This window comes from Triticum urartu, chromosome 5A (assembly GCF_056163025.1).
Source record: "Triticum urartu cultivar PI428250 chromosome 5A, HENAU_Tu73, whole genome shotgun sequence".
NCBI lineage: Eukaryota > Viridiplantae > Streptophyta > Magnoliopsida > Poales > Poaceae > Triticum > Triticum urartu.
The window spans coordinates 66,323,370-66,344,179 of record NC_141877.1 but is presented as its reverse complement, the minus strand read 5'-3'; positions in this window follow the sequence as shown (position 1 = coordinate 66,344,179).

The window sequence follows — 20,810 nt, the reverse complement described above, 5'->3', positions numbered from 1 at the left end:
TGGGCATAGATCCCTCGAGGATCAAGCCCACCAAAACGACCTTTAAAGGCGTCATACCAGGTGTAGAAGCCAACTGTACAGGCTCAGTTACACTAGAAGTGGTCTTCGGATCTCCGGATAACTTCCGAAGCGAGGAGTTAATCTTCGACATAGTCCCGTTCCGTAGTGGCTATCACGCACTGCTCGGACGAACCGCATTCGCAAAATTCAACGCGGTACCGCACTATGCATACCTCAAGCTCAAGATGCCAGGCCCTAGGGAAGTAATCACGGTCAATGGGAACACTGAACGCTCCCTCCGAACGGAGGAGCACACGGCAGCGCTCGCAGCAGAAGTACAAAGCAGCCTCTCTAGGCAGTCCTCCAGTTCGGCCTTCAAAAAGCTGGACACTATCAAGCGCGCACAGAGTACCCTACAACAAGACCGCCTGGCATGTTCCGAGCTAGCGTAGCAATGCGGCCCCAACCCTAGCCCTCGCGATATAGCGAAACCAGCGCTTCGCGTACATAACTACGCTCTTGAAATACCATGGGCACAAGGGAAGGGGCACTATCACGGCACGCCCGAAATACGGCTTAAACCGCAACAGGGGCTGCCGGATTCCTTCTTTTTTTAATACAATTCCGCGGCCTGCCCCTGGCCAGGACATGTTAAATAGTCCAATTTATTTTGCCTATCGCACTATTTGTATCATTCTGCTTTCATAGCAGCCTTTCTATAAACAATGCATAGCTTTTTCTCTATTTTCTGCATTACCCTCTTTTTATATATATGTTTATTAATAACATGCTGCATCCATACACTATGGTACGGCAAAATACGCCAGGGGCTTCAGTACCCATCAATATGGCGTGAGAAGTCCGTCCACTTTCACAAGTGCGACACCCCGAACTTATAGCACTATATGCATCGGCTCCGAATCATGATTTGGGTCAATAGTTGGGTTTTCCCGGCTCCTATGTTTTGGTGCCTTACGTTCTGCTATATCGGCTAAGGTAGCACTAGGAGAACCACTGCGATTGTGCCCCAGTTGAGCTGGGCCGAGAACCTCAGTGGAGAAAGCTAAAACTGACTGTCATGATGAGGCGAGAGACCGGTCGCTGTTCGAGAGGTTTTTCGAGTCTTTAAAGGCTTATGCCGCTTCGAGTGAGGAACCGGCTTTGTCCGGCCAAGGCGTGGATAGCGCCCCAAACTCGGTCTTCCGAATAGTAGGGGCTTCGCCGAAATTTAAAATTATAGAGTTCCATGGCTAAGTGAGAGTGTTCAAGCATTATAGTCTGATTGCCTTGTTCGTTGTGCTGACCGCCTCCCTCGACGGACCCAATCATGGGAAAAAGAGCGCTTAGGTTTATCCCGAACACCCCAGCACTAGTGGCATGGGGGCAGAAGCCGACGACTGGCCATCTCTCAATTTTTTGATAAACGGCCGCACAGAAAGTAATATTTTAAATTCAAGCATTGCTTAGCGCAGATGAACAAGTTTTCAGCGCACAGGATAACACGAGCGAGTTCATTCAAAAATTACATCCTTGGTACATTCATCCGCCACAAGGCGGGCACCAGCAAGAACATCCTTGTAATAGTTCTCGGGCTTGCGATGCTCCTTCCCCGGCGGCGGCCCGTCCTTCACAAGCTTCTCACCGTCCAGCTTACCCCAATGCACCTTTGCACGGGCAAGGGCCCTACGGGCACCTTTGATGCAGACGGAGCGCTTGATGACCTCGAGCTTTGGACAAGCCTCCACCAGCCGCCGCACCAGTCCGAAGTAGCTCCCAGGCAGGGCCTCTCTAGGCCACAGCCGAACTATGAAGCCCTTCAGGGCCTGTTCGGCCGCCTTGTGGAGCTCGACCAGCTGCTTCAGCTGGTCGCTCAAGGGCACAGGGTGTCCGGCCTCAGCGTACTGAGACCAGAACACCTTCTCCGTCGAGCTGCCTTCCTCGGCTCGGTAGAATGCGGCGGCATCGGATACGTTGCGGGGAAGATCTGCGAATGCCCCTGGAGAGCTCCGGATTCGGGTAAGTAACAAGTAGTTTACTTTTATATGTCTGCTTTGCATATAGAGTGCCTTACCCGCCGCTATCTTTTTCACCGCATCCAATTCCTGGAGGGCCTTCTGGGCTTTGGCCTTGGCAGATTTGGCAGTTTTAAGGGCCGCAGCAAGCTTGGACGCTCGCGTCTTCGAGTCGAGCTCCAAACTCTCATGTTTTTGCATGAGAACCTGAAGCTCTTGCCGCACCTCGCCGACCTGCGCCTCAAATTTCTCCCGCTCGGTGCGCTCCGTGGACGCTTTCTTCTCGGCCTCGGACAACGCCTGCTTGAGGGTCGCCACCTCAGTAGTGGCCCCTACAATAAGCAGTATACTCCTGTCATTTTTTGCAATTGCGCCTTCCTATAGGCATTTTTTCTATAAGGTATCTCTTACCTTCTTTCTCCTCGAGCTGCCGTTTGGCAAGGCCGAGCTCTTGCTCGGTCCGCTCTAGGCCCTGCTTCAGGGCACCCACCTCCGCAGTCAGTGCGACGGTGGCCAGCAGCGAAGCCTGCATACGTATATTGACTCCTTTTTAGTTAGACTCCTGTGATATTTAATAGATCCTCTATTCGGCTTTTCTTTCCGAACGCCAAACAGAGCATCAGGGGCTACTGTCTATACGGTAATATTTTCACATATTTTTTACTTACCTCGATGCCTGTTAGAAGGCTAGCACAAGCTTCATTCAGTCCGCTTTTGGCGAACCGAACCTTCTGGACCACCGTACTCATGATGTCACGGTGCTCCTCGTCGATGGAGGCGCCCTTAAGCTCCTCCAGTAGATTGTCCGACGCTTCCGGTTGGACGGAGGACGCCGGCTCAGTAGGCTTGCTCCTCTTGGCAGGAGTTTACCTACCGCAGTCCGGAACCGTTGATGATTCCGGTGCAGTGTCCGGCTTAAAGCCGGACTTGGAGCCCAGGGGGGTCTTGTCCCCTTCACTCCTGGAGTCCGGGAGGTCGCCTCGCGGCTCCCCCTGGACCACCCCCTCTCGCCCCGGAGCTTGTCGCGATGCCACTTCGGCGTCATCCGCAACATAGGGGGAAGCAGCGGGCGGAACTGAATTCACGTCCGATGAATCCAGGGAGCCGCTCGAGGACTCGTCGAGCCCGTCCTTGGGCGGACTGCATGATTATATCCAACATTAGGGAAAGCTTTGCAACAAAAGGAATATCACGAGTTACTTTGGTATCCGAACACTTACGATCTCGCCGGACGCTTGGCCCTGTCCGGCCACTCCTCTTCGCCCTCGTCGGCGTCGGGGACGTAGTCTGGTGGAGGGGTTTTCCTCTTCTTGGATCCCTCGGCCTCCCCTACTGGGGCGGCCTCCCTCTTCTTTCCTCCCCCCGCTGGAGGGGGAGAGGTTTCTTCTTCCTCCTCCTCGCCTTCACGAGAGGAGTGCGTCTCGGACTCGTCGGACGACGAGTTCGACACCACCATATGCCGGGAACTCTTTCGAGTCCCCGTGGCCTTCTTCTTCTTGGCCTTCTTCTCCGGCACCACATAAGGTGCAGGAACCAGCAGCTTCTCTAGGAGAGCAGGGGATGGGTCTTCGGGCAAGGGAGCCGGACAATTAATCTGTCCGGACTTCTCCCGCCAATCCTGTCAAAGGTGAGGGAGTTTAGATCCCGCATAGAGTCAAACTATGAAAAAAACTTAACATCCTATAAAAGATGGAAATATCTTACCTCGCCAGCATGACGCTGCGAGCTGAATCCGCGGTCTTCAGAGGCGGATGTGGGAGCCTCGGCGCCTTTGGTTAGCCCCCTCCAGACATCTTCGTACGTCGTGTCGAAGAGCCTGCTCAAAGTGCGGTGCTGCGTCGGGTTGAACTCCCACAAATTGAAGTCCCGTTCTTGACACGGAAGGATCTGGCGGACGAGCACGACCTGGATTACGTTGACAAGCTTGAGCTGCTTGTTCACCAGGGACTGGATGCATTTTTGCAGTCCGGTCAACTCTTCTTCATTGCCCCACGACAAGCTCGTCTCCTTCCAGGACGTGAGCTGCGTAGGGGGTCCGGATCGGAATTCAGGGGCTGCAATCCACTTCGGATCGCGTGGCTCGGTGATGTAAAACCACCCTGACTGCCACCCCTTCAAGGTCTCCACAAAGGAGCCCTCGAGCCATAGGACGTTGGCAATTTTTCCCGCCATGGCACCTCCGCACTCTGCCTGGTTGCCGCACACCACCTTTGGCTTGACGTTGAAGTTCTTGAGCCAGAGGCCGAAATGGGGGCAAATGCAGAGGAAAGCCTCGCACACGATGATAAACGCCGAGATAGTGAGGATGAAGTTCGGGGCTAGATTGTGGAAATCTAGGCCATAGTAGAACATGAGCCCACGGACAAATGGGTGGAGAGGAAAACCCAGTCCGCGGAGGAAGTGGGGAAGAAATACTACCCTCTCATGGGGCCTTGGGATGGAGAGAAGCTGCCCCTACTCAGGAAGCCGGTGTGCGATGTCTTTGCACAAGTATCCGGCCTTCCTTAACCTTTTGACATGGCCCTCCGTGACGGAGGAGACCATCCACTTGCCTCCGCTCCGGACATTGTTGGAGAGGGTCGAGGTAGGAAGTGTGGGCTCGGGTGCTGGAGCTCGGGTGTGCAGAAGATGGATAGGCAAAGGAGGAAGAAGGCGTAGGTAAAAAGGTGGATCCTTATCCCCTTATATGGGCGGATGCGACTATGCGTCCCCACCAGCCTAGTAAAACTCGCTTGCCTCCCAAGCACCGTGATAAGTGGTGCGGTTGGGTTACCCACGTCCGTATTAACGAGAATCCCGTAAACAAAGGGGACACGATCTCTGCTTTGAAAAAACGTGCCAAGGATTCCGCCTCGCAAAACACGCTGAGGTGGAGAATTGAAAACGATTCAAATAAAGGCTTGGCCGTAGTGTGATGTCACGCTGCGGAATACGTCTGCAGATTAGATTGGTGTTAATATTATTCTCTCTATGGCAATACGTGGAAGCTTATTTTGTAGAGCCGGACACTACTCTTGGTGTTTACAAAACTTTTATGAAGAATTTGGAGGAGGAACCCGCCTTGCAATGCCGAAGACAATCTACGCGCCGGACTCGTCGTCTTTGAAGCCTGGTTCAGGGGCTACTGAGGGAGTCCTGGATTAGGGGGTGTTCGGGTAGCCGGACTATACCTTCAGCCGAACTCCAGGACTATGAAGATACAAGATTGAAGACTCTGTCCCATGTCCGGATGGGACTTTCCTTGGCGTGGAAGGCAAGCTTGGCGATGCGTATATTCAAGATCTCCTACCATTGTAACCGACTTTGTGTAACCCTAACCCTCTCCGGTGTCTATATAAACCGGAGGGTTTTAGTCCGTAGGACAACTTCATCATACAACAATTATACCATAGGCTAGCTTTTAGGGTTTAGCCTCCTTGATCTCGTGGTAGATCTACTCTTGTACTACCCATATCATCAATATTAATCAAGCAGGACGTAGGGTTTTACCTCCATCAAGAGGGCCTGAACTTGGGTAAAACATTGTGTCCCTTGTCTCCTGTTACCATCTGGCCTAGACGCACAGTTCGGGACCCCCTACCCGAGATCCGCCGGTTTTGACACTGACAGGAACCATCAGTGACTCCTGAGAATGGCTTGGTTGGCTGAAGCTGATCGTACGACACTTGGAGATTGTCGAATGTCTCAATGGATAAGACGTTGAGTCCTGCTCCGCCGTCAATGAAGATCCTGGTGACCTGCACGTTGCTGATGACCGGGGAGCAAGCATCGGGAGGACTCCGGCCATTGCCGCGCACTTGAGCTGACCCGCTGAGTTGAATGTGATAGCGCACACAGACCACCAGAGAGGGCGTGTGGCCTCAAGCTTGGGGAAGACTGCATTCACCTCGCGAGCAAACTGCTTGAAAATGCGCTGTGAGGCTGGGGCCTGCGCGCCACCCAAGATGCAAGCGATTGCGTGCGGCTCCTGGAAGCCCCCAGCCCCTCGTCTTGATATTGATCTTCGTTCCTCCTCGGCGGTGGCGGCAGAGGAGGAAGGCCTGCGTTGCCGCGCGGGCGATCCTCACGAGGCTGACCTCTCCAGCCTCCCTCGCGAGGCTGGTCCTGCCAGTGATCCTCGCGAGGTCGGTCACGCCACCCTTGGCGAGGGCCATGGTCTTCCCATCGTCCGCCACCTCTTCCTCCTCCTCAGCCATAGCCCCTGTCGTTGCGCTTGGGGCGTCGGCCGACACGTCCATCTCTCACGGCCCTAAGCTCTTGACATTCGTTAGTGTTGTGGGTGTGGAGGTCGTGGTACACGCAGTACCGGCTGCCCTTGGATGACTTAGGCTGATCCCTGCCTCGCTTGGTGTCTGGTTCCGCTGCAAGCACGGCAGCCCCCTTGCGCTTCACGTCCTTGGCCTTGGGCTTCTTCTCTTTTGGGTCGGCAGCCGGGAGTTCGAGGAGGGAAAGGCACCCTTCCTCAGCCCTGGCGCACTTGGTCGCCAAGTTGAACAGCTCCAGGGATGTGCACAGGTCTTCATGGATTGCTAGCTCCTCCTTCATCTTGATGTCGCGTACGCCATCGGAGAAGGCCGAGATGATGGCTTCTTCAGTCACCTTGGGGATCTTGAGTCGAGCGTTGTTGAAGCACTGGATGTATTTCTGCAGGGTTTCCCCTTGCTGCTGCTTGATGCGGCGCAGATCGCTCACGGTCGGGGGCCGGTCGCGAGTGCCCTGGAAGTTGGCGATGAAGCGAGTGCACATCTCGTCCCAGGAGGAGATTGTTCCAGGAGCCAGGTGCGGGCCCCGTCCTTGAGCGCCATGGGAAACCAGTTCGCCATGACCCTTTCATCTCCGTTGGCGGCTTCGATGCACAGCTCATAGAGCTGTAGGAACTCCGCGGGGTCCGCCGTGCCATCGTAGCCAGGGGCAGGTCAGGCTTGAACTTGCCTGGCCATGTGATGCCGCGTAGCTCGGGGATGAGGGCATGGCAGCCTACTGTGGCCACCGGCGCCTTCTGCTGGTACTGGACTTGCTCATGGGGATTACCGCGCGCTGCCGCTTGGAGCAGCGCGGGGTCTTGGCGTGGAGGTGCAGGGACGCGATCTTGGCGTGCTGGCGCTGGGAGCGCGTGAGCACCTTCTTGGGGATGAGGGATCTCTTGGCAGCTCCTTTCTTGCTGCGCAGGCGCCGGACGCGGAGGGTCTCGCCCTGGGGCTGCGTGCCTTGGAGCTAGGGCGCCTTCTTGGGGAGGAGGTGGTGAAGGCGCCTCCTGATCCCCGCCTCCTATGCGGAATGGAGGGCGAGGTAGCGAGAGGGACGGCAAGGGGGAGCCCCCTGCGGCGCTGACGAGCTCGGTGATGCGGGCGAGCCAGTCTTCGTAGAGGTCGTCGACGGGGCAGTAGTGCAAGAGTTCTCTTACCAGGAGCAGCATGGCATGCGTGTCCGTGGGGGCGCGACGGGCGTGGGACGACGAAGCGGTTGGAGTCAGCGACGGTGTGGTGGTGCGGCCCTCCCACCGTACCGAAGGATGCTGGGACGAGGCCTGCTGCTCGTTCCCCACCGGGCAGGTGGCGGCGTTGGCGGTAGGAAACGGGGAACGATGAGGGCATCCGCCGACAGGCACCGTCTGGGCGACGCGGGTGGCGAGAGCAGCCCGGCGCTCGGCACGAGCCCGACGAGCGTCAGCCATGGACATGACGGAAGATCGTACGTGAACAACGGAAGAAAGATTCCGGTGCACCCCTACCTGGCGCGCCAAATGTCGGATTTCGGGTTTCGGCAGGCCTTGAGGTTTGAACACTGGGGTGTGCGCGAAGATCTCTCCCCTACCAATCTACATCCGATCTCCTCGCATGATTTGAGCTGGAAACAACAAACAACACAAGGGACACAAGGTTTATACTGGTTCGGGCCACTGTTGTGGTGTAATACCCTACTCCAGTGTGTGGTGTGGTGAATTGCCTCAGGGGCTGATCCCCACTCAAAAATATCAAATGCATGTCTTCTGGCTAACATCAATGAGCAAATTTTGACAAGGTTTTCCAATTCCAATATATTAAACTAACGTCATCTTGCTAACATCAATGATTAAACTTTGACAAGCTTTTCCCATTCAAAATATGTAATGCCTATGATCGTGGAGTCCTTTCATAGCTTTTATACTTGTTTGGGCACTTATTGCCTAGGGCACTCCACGTATTGTTAAATTGCCAATGGTCTCTGCAGACTAGTCATGTCACCGGTATCTAATAATACTCTGTAAAGCTTATCGGTCATTCCTTTTGTAATGTAGCGCAAACAGTGACTGCTTCTTTCTGCAAAGTGGAACGACCAACTAGTCCCAGTAATGCAGCAGTTTGTCTTACACATTGGCTCCTTTTGTGCAGTTCAACTAAAATCGAAGTCGGAATAAAACCGAGCTTTAATTTTGATATCCCTGTAAGCAACAATAGGTATACGGGAAACAATTACTAAGAAATAACGGTTGATGACTTGTACTCCCAGAAGAAAAGCATCTACTGATCTACTTTATCTTAATGGGAAACAAAGCAGGAGAGTAGCAATTCTCCATCAGTGTGATTCATTCATATTGACTGAGACATTATCTTAACAATGCCTTGTTCCAACATGTATAAAGAACGACAAAGCTTATAATGGGGGTGATGCTGAATTTGTTGTAACAAAGCAACAAGCATCATGTCTGGGTTGGTCCCATTTTTGTTCACTACTTAATGGGAAAAGACAGCAATACAATAGCTTCAATTCATCATTTATTTAAAACAGTACCAATACAAGTAGGACAACATCTCAAAACACACTGCACAATCATGTGGATGAAGGCAAGTACCAACCTGTCATGACGCACACAAGATCACGTATGAATCTGCCAACACGAATAGGAAATCCAATCTCGTTTTGTGCAGTTGCACTGAAATCAAGCAAAGTGTTTCGCGTAGCGAAGCAAAATGTCACAATAGCAACAAGTTGAATAGATATCCCTGTATAAACAGAGGCAAAAAAGGAATCAATTACTGGCTAATAAAGGAGGATGAAACATGCGGCCACAAAAATGGTAATCCCGCCAATCCCTAACAAGTGTTGCAGTTTTGAAATAAGATTCAGTAGTTAATTCTGAGAGTGGCATCAATTACTGGCTTATAAAGGGGGTGATGCTGAATTTGTTGTAAGAAAGCAACAAGCAACATGTCTGGGTTGGTCCCATTTTTGTTCACTACTTAATGGGAAAAGACAGCAATACAATAGCTTCAATTCATCATTTATTTAAAACAGTACCAATACAAGTAGCACAGCATCTCAAAGCACACTGCACAATCATGTGGATGAAGGCCTGTACTGACCTTTCATGAGAAAACCAACATAAAATACGAATCTACCAACACGAATAGGAAATCCAATCAAGTTTTGTGCAGTTGCACTGAAATCAAGCAAAGTTGCCGGTGTGACATTTAAGTTTTCTATAGCAACAAGTTGAATAGATATCCTTGTTTTAAGAGGCAAAAAAGAAAACAATTACTAGCCAATAAAGGAGGATGAAACATGCAGCCACAAAAAGAAGCATCTACCTTATCTTGATGGAAAACAAAGTATAGGACAGTGGCATTTCTGAAACGGTTGCATTGATTCATATTAACAGAGAAATTCTTTTAAAACAGATCAGTAGTTAATTCTGAGATTAGCAACAGCAAAATAGCTGCATGGGACATGCCAGCACCATGTGCGTCCACACGTATAAATGGGTGATGCAGAGTACGTAGCCAAGCAGCATATATGCGCTAGTCCCATATTTGTTCCCTTTGAACCTTCTTCCTATGTGAGGGCAGCAAATCTAATCGTGCACAAACTACCCGACCCCCCAGTTCCTTTCCCTTTTCAACAAAGAGATCGGTTCCTTACAGATGTGTGTACTGGGTTACCCCCTTTTTCCCTTTTCGACCTACAAAGCGGCTGGATAGCCAGTCTATACTACTTTCCACCCCTCCTTTCCTCATTGAACCACGTCCTAGATTCTTGCTCCAGCCCACCGCACCCTTCTTTCCTCTTTGAACCAAGACCTAGATTCGACTACAGATCAAAAAAGATCCATATGCAGCTAGAGCAACGACGGTTTCAAAGAAACTTATACCTTAGGGTCGTCGGGATGTGGCAAGGAGTGCGGCGGGAGGCCGGATCTGCCCACACTACGTACGGCAGCGAGGAAGAAGGGGTCGGTAGCCCTCCCGCATAGGCGCTGGGTGAAAGAGAACAGCGTAGCCGGCAGTGGATTGCCTCCCTCGCCAAAGGCGATAGAGTGAACGTTGCACCTCCTCCCCTTCCCGGTGCGACGGGATACAGACGCCTCCTTCACCAGCTATGAGGGGGAGAGAGAGACAAGTGGCCAACGCAGTCTTGTTTAGATCTGGTGAAGAGAGGGTGAGAGACTGTGAATATAGCAAACCCTAGCAAATGTATCTAGACTCATTTTAATGCTAGATACCTTCGTATCTAGACAAATCTAAGACAAGTAATTCGGAACGGAGGGAGTAACATATATGTAGTGCGGCGAGCGTGTGGAGAGTGCAAACCCTAGCGAACAAGCGCTGAGGCTCCCGTTTATATATATATACTACTGTAGTACGGACTGAGCTCTGGTGCCTTCACTGCACCTGCTTTTGGCTGTATGACAGGTGAGCCAGCCACATTTTCGGCCCACCTGTCGTAAAACCCTAGCGAAAATAGCACCAACGTGAAAGACGACTGCGTCTCCAACGCAACCAAGGTGAACTAACGAAGGATATCATCTTTGTGCATAACAAGCAAAGAGCATTGATGGAAGATAACTTGTTTTTCGTCGAAAATCGATCAGCTTCACCAGCCGACGCAACCATGAGCATCGTTAGGTCATCGTGGTCATGCATCATCCATTTGGCATCAAGTTTGGGTGAGGCACCTAAGAAGTTTGACAAATCCTCACTATGGTCTGTTTCTTCTCAGTAATCAAGCTCGAGGAAGGAAGAACCACGTGACAGAGGACAGTGAGGCGGAACAACAATGTCCATCCAATTTTGTGCAGTTCCACTAAAATTGAGGAAGACATGCCCGGGTATGGAGACACGCATCGCTGTTTCCAAAAATATAAAAAAAGGTTAGCAATGACATCTCAATTGTCAATAAGAATTAATGAAAAGTACACCAACAAACAGAAGCATCATAATTATCTTGATGGGAACTAAACCAGGATACCCGAGAAAAAAAGCAATTCTTCATTTAACCAGTGATAGTACTACCACCAAATGGACAATGACCGCACAACCACCATGTACTTTTTGTCGAAACAACATGTATACCTCCAGCGAGTCATAAATCAAGACAACTTTTTGAGTGGCATTTCCTCTATAATAGTACTAGTAGGTGATGTTGGACCAGCCGATGAACCCTAGCTACTATGCATGGGGAGCTGGGGAGTAGTCGCATAGAAGAAAACCTGCACGCCGCGACCTGGGGAGCTAGACCAGTACAAGAAGTTATACCTCAGGTGGGCGAGATGTCGTTTAGGCGGGCGGGCGGGATCTGCCCACACGACGGCAGCGAACAAGGGCACGGAGGATCTTCGTCCGCGCCAGCGTCGGCTCCAAGAGGACGGTGTGCATCGGCTTCCTCCGTCGCCGACGGCGACAACGTCAACGCTGCACCTCCTCACCTCCCGCAGCGGATGGGATCCGGCCGGATCTGTGACCACCGGTGAGGAGAGAGATAGAGTGGACACTGTCATCTTGTTTTAATATGGAGAGGGTGAGAGAGCGAGACGCGAGAAACTCTATCAAACAAGACGCTATAATGGAGTAAAAAAATCTCTCCATAGCAGTGGTTTTAAATAGAATACGCGCGTTCCTGGAAAAAAGAAACGAAAACTGGCGGACAATTTTTTAAGGGTCTGTCTAGGACACATCTAGATGTGACATAGGTATGTCACATATAAGTTGATGTCCACTCTGTTTGTGGTCTTTTCCTAGTTTTTTTGTTTCTTGTTGCTACATTATATACTTGTGGGAGCTTAGATGTGATATCCTTAGATAACATCTAGATGTGAATTAGACAAACTGATTTTCTAATGTACCAAGAAAGAAAACTCGATCAAAAACACGCCCCCGCTTCCAGGTCGCGAGAGTCGTCGCGCGCACACACATAGACATAGACATGCATATCCATGTTTACGTAAAATTCCATTTCCATCTCCATCTCCAATCATATTTGTCCAACTGGCACATTATTTACGTTGTTAATTATATACGCAACAATATTAACATACAACATCTCTTGTTTGCGCACGTCCGGAATGCTGCCACGACCGGTCCTGACCAACCCGAACCCTCTTCATCACCCGCGCGTGCTTCCCGCCCGAAACGGTCAGTGCCGCATTCATGCCCGGCCAGAGCGGACGCGACCTCTCACTTGCGCCGACATTGATTGCGGTGCGCCAGCTGAGAGAGCGTCGCCTGCCTCACTTCCGGGTGCACACGGCTGGTCCGCGTTCAAAGGTCACAATAGCCGGCTACAACATGAGCGATCTCTTCCAGTAGTAAGTTCTTGGGAGTCCGTGCTACAGCTAGCTATCCTCCCCCAACTCGTCAATCTCTTCCAGTAGTGCTAGTACTCCATGGCACGATCCATCGACAAGCAGGCGAGAAAGTTATGGTGTACTACTCGGTTTGCGGTGAGTGGCATGCCGAGCGACCGTGTGGGGTCGAGCCGTGGAGGAGGGTGAGACACGCACACGACAGACATGATTTAAACGTTGGTTTTGCTCGATGGCGCAATCCAATGAAACGAAACGTTGGTTTCTCTCCGTTTCCATTTTTTCTCCGAAAAAACGGAAACTTTTCCACTCCATTTTCATTCCTATTCCAAGGTTGCCCCGTTACAACATTCCATCAAATACAAAGGAAAACTAACACGCATGCTGATGCATCTCAATGATTCAAATATCATAGCCAATATTTAGTTCACAACTAAAGAAAAAAGGTGTGAGAAAGTGTACGATATAAAAACTACTGATGGGGTCACTACGACTTAAACCCTAAACCCTAAACATGATTTAATTTCCTGGCCAGGTAGAACCTGTCGAAGGAATGTGCTAGAGGGAGATTCTTTAGTGAGAATGTCAGCAACAATAGAAGCAGCACTCTTTGGTTCTCCACCTTCTGGTACCTCTTGTTCCATAGCACTTTCCATGTCGGGAAGGAAAGACGGCTGGCGCCCTCAGATCATACGATGCTTTTGTGCAGTTCCACTAAAATCGACCTGAGCATCCCTGATGGCAAAGATATTGAAGAAGTGTGATTAAAATAATAGTACTCGCACTAGTTCATGAGACATAAACTCATCACAAATAGAAGCCGATAGAAGTAGAGAAAGATCGACATGGAGATGGAGCTACGGCAGTGGAGCAAGCCGGCTCCAAAAGGAAGATGGACTACCTGGGACGTCGGGTTGTAGCTAGAATGGTGGTTCGGACGCGGCATCGGCCCATACCGCGGTGACCCCCGATTGGGACGCACCGACTGTGGGTTTTGTCCCTCGCCGATGTCGACCGCGTCTACGCAGAACATTGTTCCCTTCCCCCAGCTACGGGATCAGGCCCGTCGTTCTATGCTTGTGAAGAGAGCAACGTAAGCAAGCAGGCTTGTAGCTTAGGCTCCTGCTAGTGTATATATAGTGGTTTTCTTTTTCTCACTATATCAACCATTTTATATTACGTACGTGTCATTCAAGAGTGAAATGATGGTTGCTTCTTCCGACTAACTTACTGTGTGATTTGACAGCTCCTTAGTGGCCCCTACACGTACTCCCCCTACGTGTATGAAACAGTCACACGTACACATGGACGCAAAAACGCGCGCGACGCCCTAATGCATGCATGTCCGAGCACACGAGGAGCACACACAGTCACGCTCAAGTGCTCAACCTACACGTGCATGCACACACATACTCAGTCAGGGTGAGCTAGTGACCGTATGAACACCGAAAAATAGATATATTGAGAGCAATGAGCGTATTATGAAGTCCACTGATCATATTTTTACAAATAAGTGACAGACAATGTATTTATCTCATTTGAAATTAAGCCATATTAACCGGAGAGGAGGCAGCATGGACTAGCATTACTTTGTTGTGTCCCGTCAACTTGCCGAACGAGGAGAATGTTGCAGGGCGGGAGAAGCTTGCGCGTGCTGGCTCGCAGGACAAGGAGAAACTTTTGACTAATGCAAGCTCTCCCTCGCTCAGGTGGTGGACGTGCAACAGTTAATTTGGTGTCAGATTGCCAGAAGCATACACTATACTACTAGTGCTATTATTGTTCGACTTCCCGAACAACCAAGCGCAAAGTTTACTAGTACTACTACTATAGTCCATAAAGGTATGTACTATACTAGTACTAGGAACCGGATGGAGGAGCGTCTGCATTCTTATTATAATTTTAAAATGTGATAAAGCAATCTTCAACACATTTGGTTCTCTTCGAGGGTTCTCGCATGTGATAATGAAAGTTGATTGCATGGAACACTCGCCACAATTCTCGCTTAATTCTGGCTCATATCCTATTACAAATAGTAGCGCTCAGTAATATTTCCTCTTTTTTGTTACTCAGCATGTAAACAGGTTAGCAAATCTTGCGGCGCATCTTCATGCGAACCGTGCTTGCTGCACTTTGAATGTGGCTGAGAGCTGGCTTGATGAAACACCTTGCTTCCTACATCTTTTTTTGCGGGGTACCTCGCCTCCTAGTGACCAGTGTCTTGGCTGATCGTCCTAAGAATGCTTATATATGAATAAAGCTCTTTCATTTACCCACAAAAATGTAGCGACCAGACCTCAAACAGTCTGATCTCTGTGCTCCGGTGTCATCCCTGGATCAGTAATGCTGACACCACACAGTACTCGGAGGATTTATAGCAGAGTAGCAATCACACACTTATTACATCAAGTGTCTCATAAGAGAACTTATTACAATAAATATGGCTTAAGGCCATCTAATAACGATAACAGCGGAAGGCTTGGAGATAAGTGAGTCCATCAACTCCAACGGCATCACTAAGTATAGAACCACGACCTAAAAACTCCTTAATCATCGTCTGAAAAGTCTGCAACATTAACGTTGTAGCCCAAAACGGGTCAGCACATGGAATATGCTGGCAATGTAACACATAGAGAGTAATGGAATGAAATAACTATACTATATGCATATTTGGCTGGTGGAAAGCTCTATGGTTACGGTTTTGCGTAAAGCCAATTTTTCCCTACTTCAAAGGAATAAATTTATTTAACTATCATGGTAGTTGTTAAACATTGAGAATGGTTGACAGCATTCTCAATCCCAATTAAGCATCATCATTAAACATAACCCAACAAAATTAATTTAGAGTAACATGTTGATATTCACATGAAAATCCAGGTACTAGATACTCAAGATGTCCATAACCGGGACACGGCTAGTCATGATTAGTTTATTACACTCTGCAGAGGTTTGCGCACTTTTCCCCACAAGACTCGATCGCCTCCGTTTGGTTTCTCGCACTACATGGTGTTTGAGAAGACGGATGACCGAGACATAGTCTTTCAGAAGCGCTAGCACCTTACGATAGGGTAGACCGTACCACCTACATCCCCTACATCTGCTAGTCTACCACTATAAGAGTTCGCACGAATTAGTCAACTATGCTAGAGCCCATAATAGCTTGTCGCTGCACACGAAAGTTTCTAGTATGAATAGTCTCATGATCCCTTTGAGCCTGGGTGGCGGTCCAAAAGAAAACAGGCAAGTCCTGGAATACCCAGGTGCCTCAATCCACCCAGATGTGTGTTTAAGTTGCCACCTTAGATAAACCATTAATTAACAATCTCATATCTGTCATGGATAACACTCACCCCATCCACGTCTACTAGCATAGCATGGCATAATAAGCAAACGTAGAAGTAACTCCCAAAGGTTTGATAATAACAGGTAATAGGTACTACCTCATCTACTTACCATCCCACAATTTAATTAGATCCTAATCATGCAATGTGTGAGGATTGATCTAATGCAATAAAACTGGGTAGTAGAAAAGCTATGATCAAAGTGTTACTTGCCTTGCTAATGATCCGCGAAACCTAACGATTCGAAGTAATAGGCGGCGCACTCCGGGTACTCTATCGCAGACAAACAAACAAGCATACAATAAGTACTCATCTAATGCACGGGTAAAACTCAAATAAGAGATATAACCAGAAGGTTCAACTTAAGAACTCCGGTTTGCAAAAGAATCAAATCGAACGAAGCAACGAAAGTCAAACGGCAAAAAAAAACAACTTCGTTCTAATAATCTGGATCTAGGGAAAATTTTAGAGTAGCAAAATCTTGTTTAAGTTGTTTAAACGGATAGAGGGTTTCGAGACGAATCTCTAGGCGCTTGAATCGTCTGATTCCGATAAACGAGCGAAAAGTTATACTAAAACGAAAATCAGATCAGGAATCGCGATCAGAAAAATCGCGGATTTAATCCAAGAAAAAAAAACGACGAACGCTCGCTAGAACGAACGCTCACTATTTAAATAAACCGGAAAAACCGATCTATTTAAAAAAATGAAACTAAAAAAACCGATGAAAACCGATTTTTTTTTAAAAAACATTGGCACGGAAGTCGAGGCGGCGGCGAACCTCGGCGGCGGCGTCCGGCGGCGGCGGGCAGCGGCGGCGGCGCGTGGTGGTGGCGGCGCGGCGCGTGGGGGCGACCGGCGGCGGCGTGGGGCTCGAGGGCGGGCGAGGCGGCGGCTAGGGTTTCTTCCGGGGGGGGGGGCTGGGCCGGCTTATATTGCCTAGTCGGGCGAGAGTTCTAGTCGGACGCGGCCCGTTAGGTCGGTTCGTTTTTTTTTTAATTATTCCGCTCGGAAGAAAAAATAAAAAGAAATACTAAACGGACTCCAAAAATTCCGAAATAAATTTTCACGGGCTTCTAAAATCAAGCCGCACAAGGTGAACATTTATTTGGGACCTAAATGCAATTTTGAAAAACGCACATTTTTCCTAAATTCAAATAAAACACCGCAAAAACTCCAAAATAAAATCTTATTTGATTTTATTATTAAATCCTCAATATTTCTTTATTTTGGGAAAGTCATTTTATTCCCTCACTCATATTTTTGTAATAGAAATAATTGATGATAAAATAAATAAAATCAAATGATCCTATTCTCAAAACTTGAGAGAACTCAAATATGAAAATAACGAAATCCCCAACTCTCTCCGTGGGTCCTTGAGTTGCGTAGAATTTCTAGGATCAACCAAAATGCAAAATAAAATATGCTATGCAATGATGATCTAATGTATAACAAACCAAATTGAAAATTTGGGATGTTACAAACCTAACCCCTTAAGATGAATCTCACCCTCGAGATTCGGGTTGGCTAGAAAATAGGTGAGGGTGGTCCTTGAGCAAATCTTCTTCTCGTTCCCAGGTGGCTTCATCCTCTGTGTGGTGGCTCCACTAAACTTTGCAAAACTTGATAACCTTGCTGCGAGTAACTCGGCTGGCAAATTCGAGGATCTTAACTGGTTTCTCCTCGTAGGTCAAATCGTTAGCCAACTGAATAGTTTCCAACGGTACTGTGTCTCTCAACGGTATGTCAGCCATCTCCGCATGACATTTCTTTAACTGAGAAACGTGGAACACATCATGAACTCCTGACAATCCTTCGGGCAATTCCAACTTGTAGGCCACTTCTCCCATACGCTCCAAAACTCGATATGGTCCTACAAATCGTGGCGCTAACTTTCCTTTAACTCTAAAACGCTTTGTTCCCGAAGTGGAGATACTCGAAGATAAGCTCTATCTCCGACTTCGTAAACTGTCTCCTTGCGTTTAGAATCTACATAAATTTTCTGCCTGGACTGGGCTACCTTGAGCCTATCGCGAATCAACTTCACCTTCTGTTCAGACTCTTTAATCAAGTCATGTCCAAACAATTGGCGGTCTCCAACTTCGTCCCACGACAACGGTGTCCTGCACCTCCTTCCGTACAAAGCTTCGAAAGGGGCCATCTTTAAACTGGTTTGATAACTGTTGTTGTAAGAGAACTCTGCATATGGCAAGTTATCGTCCCAACTAGATCCATAATCTAGCGCACAAGCTCTCAGCATATCCTCCAAAATCTGATTGACTCTCTCGGTCTGTCCATCTGTCTGTGGATGAAAAGATGTACTGAATTCTAGCCTGGTACCCAAAGTTTCGTGCAACTGCTTCCAAAATTTTGAGGTAATCTGGGTTCCTCTATCTGATACTATACTCCTTGGAACTCCATGCAGACATACGATCCTGGTCATGTATATCTTTGCCAACTTAGCACTGGTGTAAGTGGTCTTTACTAGGATGAAATGAGCTACTTTCGTCAATCGATCGACTACAACCCAAATCGAGTCATAGCCTGAACGAGTCCTGGGCAATCCCGTGATAAAATCCATGCCTAACTTATCCCACTTCCATTCGGGTATCGGCAATGGTTGTAATAGTCCTGCTGGCTTCTGATGCTCTGACTTGACTCTCTGACATACATCACAAACTGCTACATACTCCGCAATATCTTTCTTCATTCCGGTCCACCAGAAAATATCCTTCAAATCCAAATACATCTTGGTATTTCCTGGGTGAATCGAATATGGTGAATCGTGTGCCTCTTGCAAAATCAACTTCCTAATCTCCGGGTCATTGGGCACATAAATGCGGTCTTCAAACCATAGGGTGTCGTGCTCATCCTCACGAAATCCTTTAGCTTTTCCTTTGCTAAGTTTCTCCTTTATAGCGGCAATCTCCTTGTCAGTCGTTTGAGCTTCTCTAATTCTATCCATCAAAGTTGACTGAATCTCCAGTACTGCTACATAGCCTCTCGGAACTATTTCCACACATAGTTCACGAAGATTTTCTGCTAACTCCTTGGGTATTTCTCCCGTCATTAACGTATTGACATGGCTCTTACGGCTTAATGCGTCAGCTACTACATTAGCCTTTTCGGGGTGATAATGCAATTTCATATCATAATCCTTGATAAGCTCCAACCATCTTCTTTGTCTGAGATTCAACTCCTTCTGTGTGAAAATGTACTTCAAACTCTTATGATCCGTGTACACCTCACAATGATTTCCAATGAGGAAATGTCTCCATGTATTCAATGCATGCACTACGGCTGCTAACTCCAAATCATGCGTAGCATAGTTTAACTCATGAGGCTTAAGCTGTCGTGAGGCATATGAAACAACTCTCCCTTCCTGCATAAGCACTGCTCCAAGTCCTTGACGTGAAGCGTCGCAATACACCTCATAATCTTTGGTCTGGTCTGGCAAAATCAACACTGGTGAGGTAACCAAACGTTTCTTCAACTCTTGGAAACTAGCCTCACATTCCTCTGTCCATATGAACTTGGTATCTTTCTTCAACAACTCTGTCATAGACATCGCAATCTTTGAGGAAGTCTCAATAAATATCCGGTAGTATCCTGCGAGTCCAAGAAAACTCCGGATCTCTCCAACTGTTGTTGGGGCTTCCCACTTGGTCACGGTTTCCACTTTAGTGGGATCAACTGCTATACCTTCTCCGGATATAACGTGTCCGAGGAATCCTACTTCCTTCAACCAAAACTCACATTTGCTGAACTTGGCATATAATTGATGTTCTCTGAGCTTCCCAAGTACCAAACGCAAATGCTCCTTATGCTCCTCTTCATTCTTAGAATAAACCGGGATATCATCAATGAACACTACGACGAACTTATCCAAAAACTCCATAAACACTTTGTTCATCATGTTCATAAAATAGGCAGGTGCGTTAGTCAGACCAAATGACATAACGGTATACTCATACAGCCCATACCTGGTAGTAAAAGCTGTCTTCGGAATATCCTGTTCTCGAATCTTCAACTGGTGGTATCTTGATCGCATATCGATCTTGGAAAATACCTTAGCTCCTTGCAATCGATCAAATAGATCATTGATCATTGGTAGTGGGTACTTGTTCTTGATCGTTACTTCATTCAATCCTCGATAATCAACAACCATCCTTAACGATCCATCCTTTTTCTCCACTAGTAGTACTGGTGATCCCCAAGGCGAAGAACTTGGGCGAATATATCCCTTATCCAGTAACTCCTTAATCTGCTTCTTAATTTCCACCAAATCCTTTGCTGGCATCCTATAAGGTCTCTTTGATATTGGCCCTATGCCTGGCAATAGCTCAATCAAAAACTCAATATCTCTATCCGGTGGCATGCCTGGCAACTCCTCTGGAAATACATCAGGGAAATCCCTTACCACTGGTACTTCCTCCTGCACAGCTCCTGTTAAGCAATTTACTTGAGTCCTCTTTGGCACATGCCAGTATACATACTTGATCCTTCTCCCTTCTGGGGTGGTAAGCAAAATTGACTTACTAGCACATTCTATATTCACTTCATACTTTGATAACCAATCCATGCCTAATATCACATCCAATCCTTGGGATTCCAATACTATTAGGTCTGAGGGAAAAACATAGTTACCAATCCTTAATGGTAACCGATCACACCATAGACTAGCCACATACTCTGCTCCAGGCGAAGTTACTAACATGGGTGACCTAAGGGCTTGGGTTGATAGGTTATACTTATCCACAAATCCCCTTGAGATGTATGAATGTGATGCACCAGTATCAAAAAGAACGAGTGCAGTAAATGACTTAACCAAAAACTTACCTATTACTGCATCGGGCCGAGCTTCAACCTCCTCCACGCTAACGTGGTTCACCTGTCCCC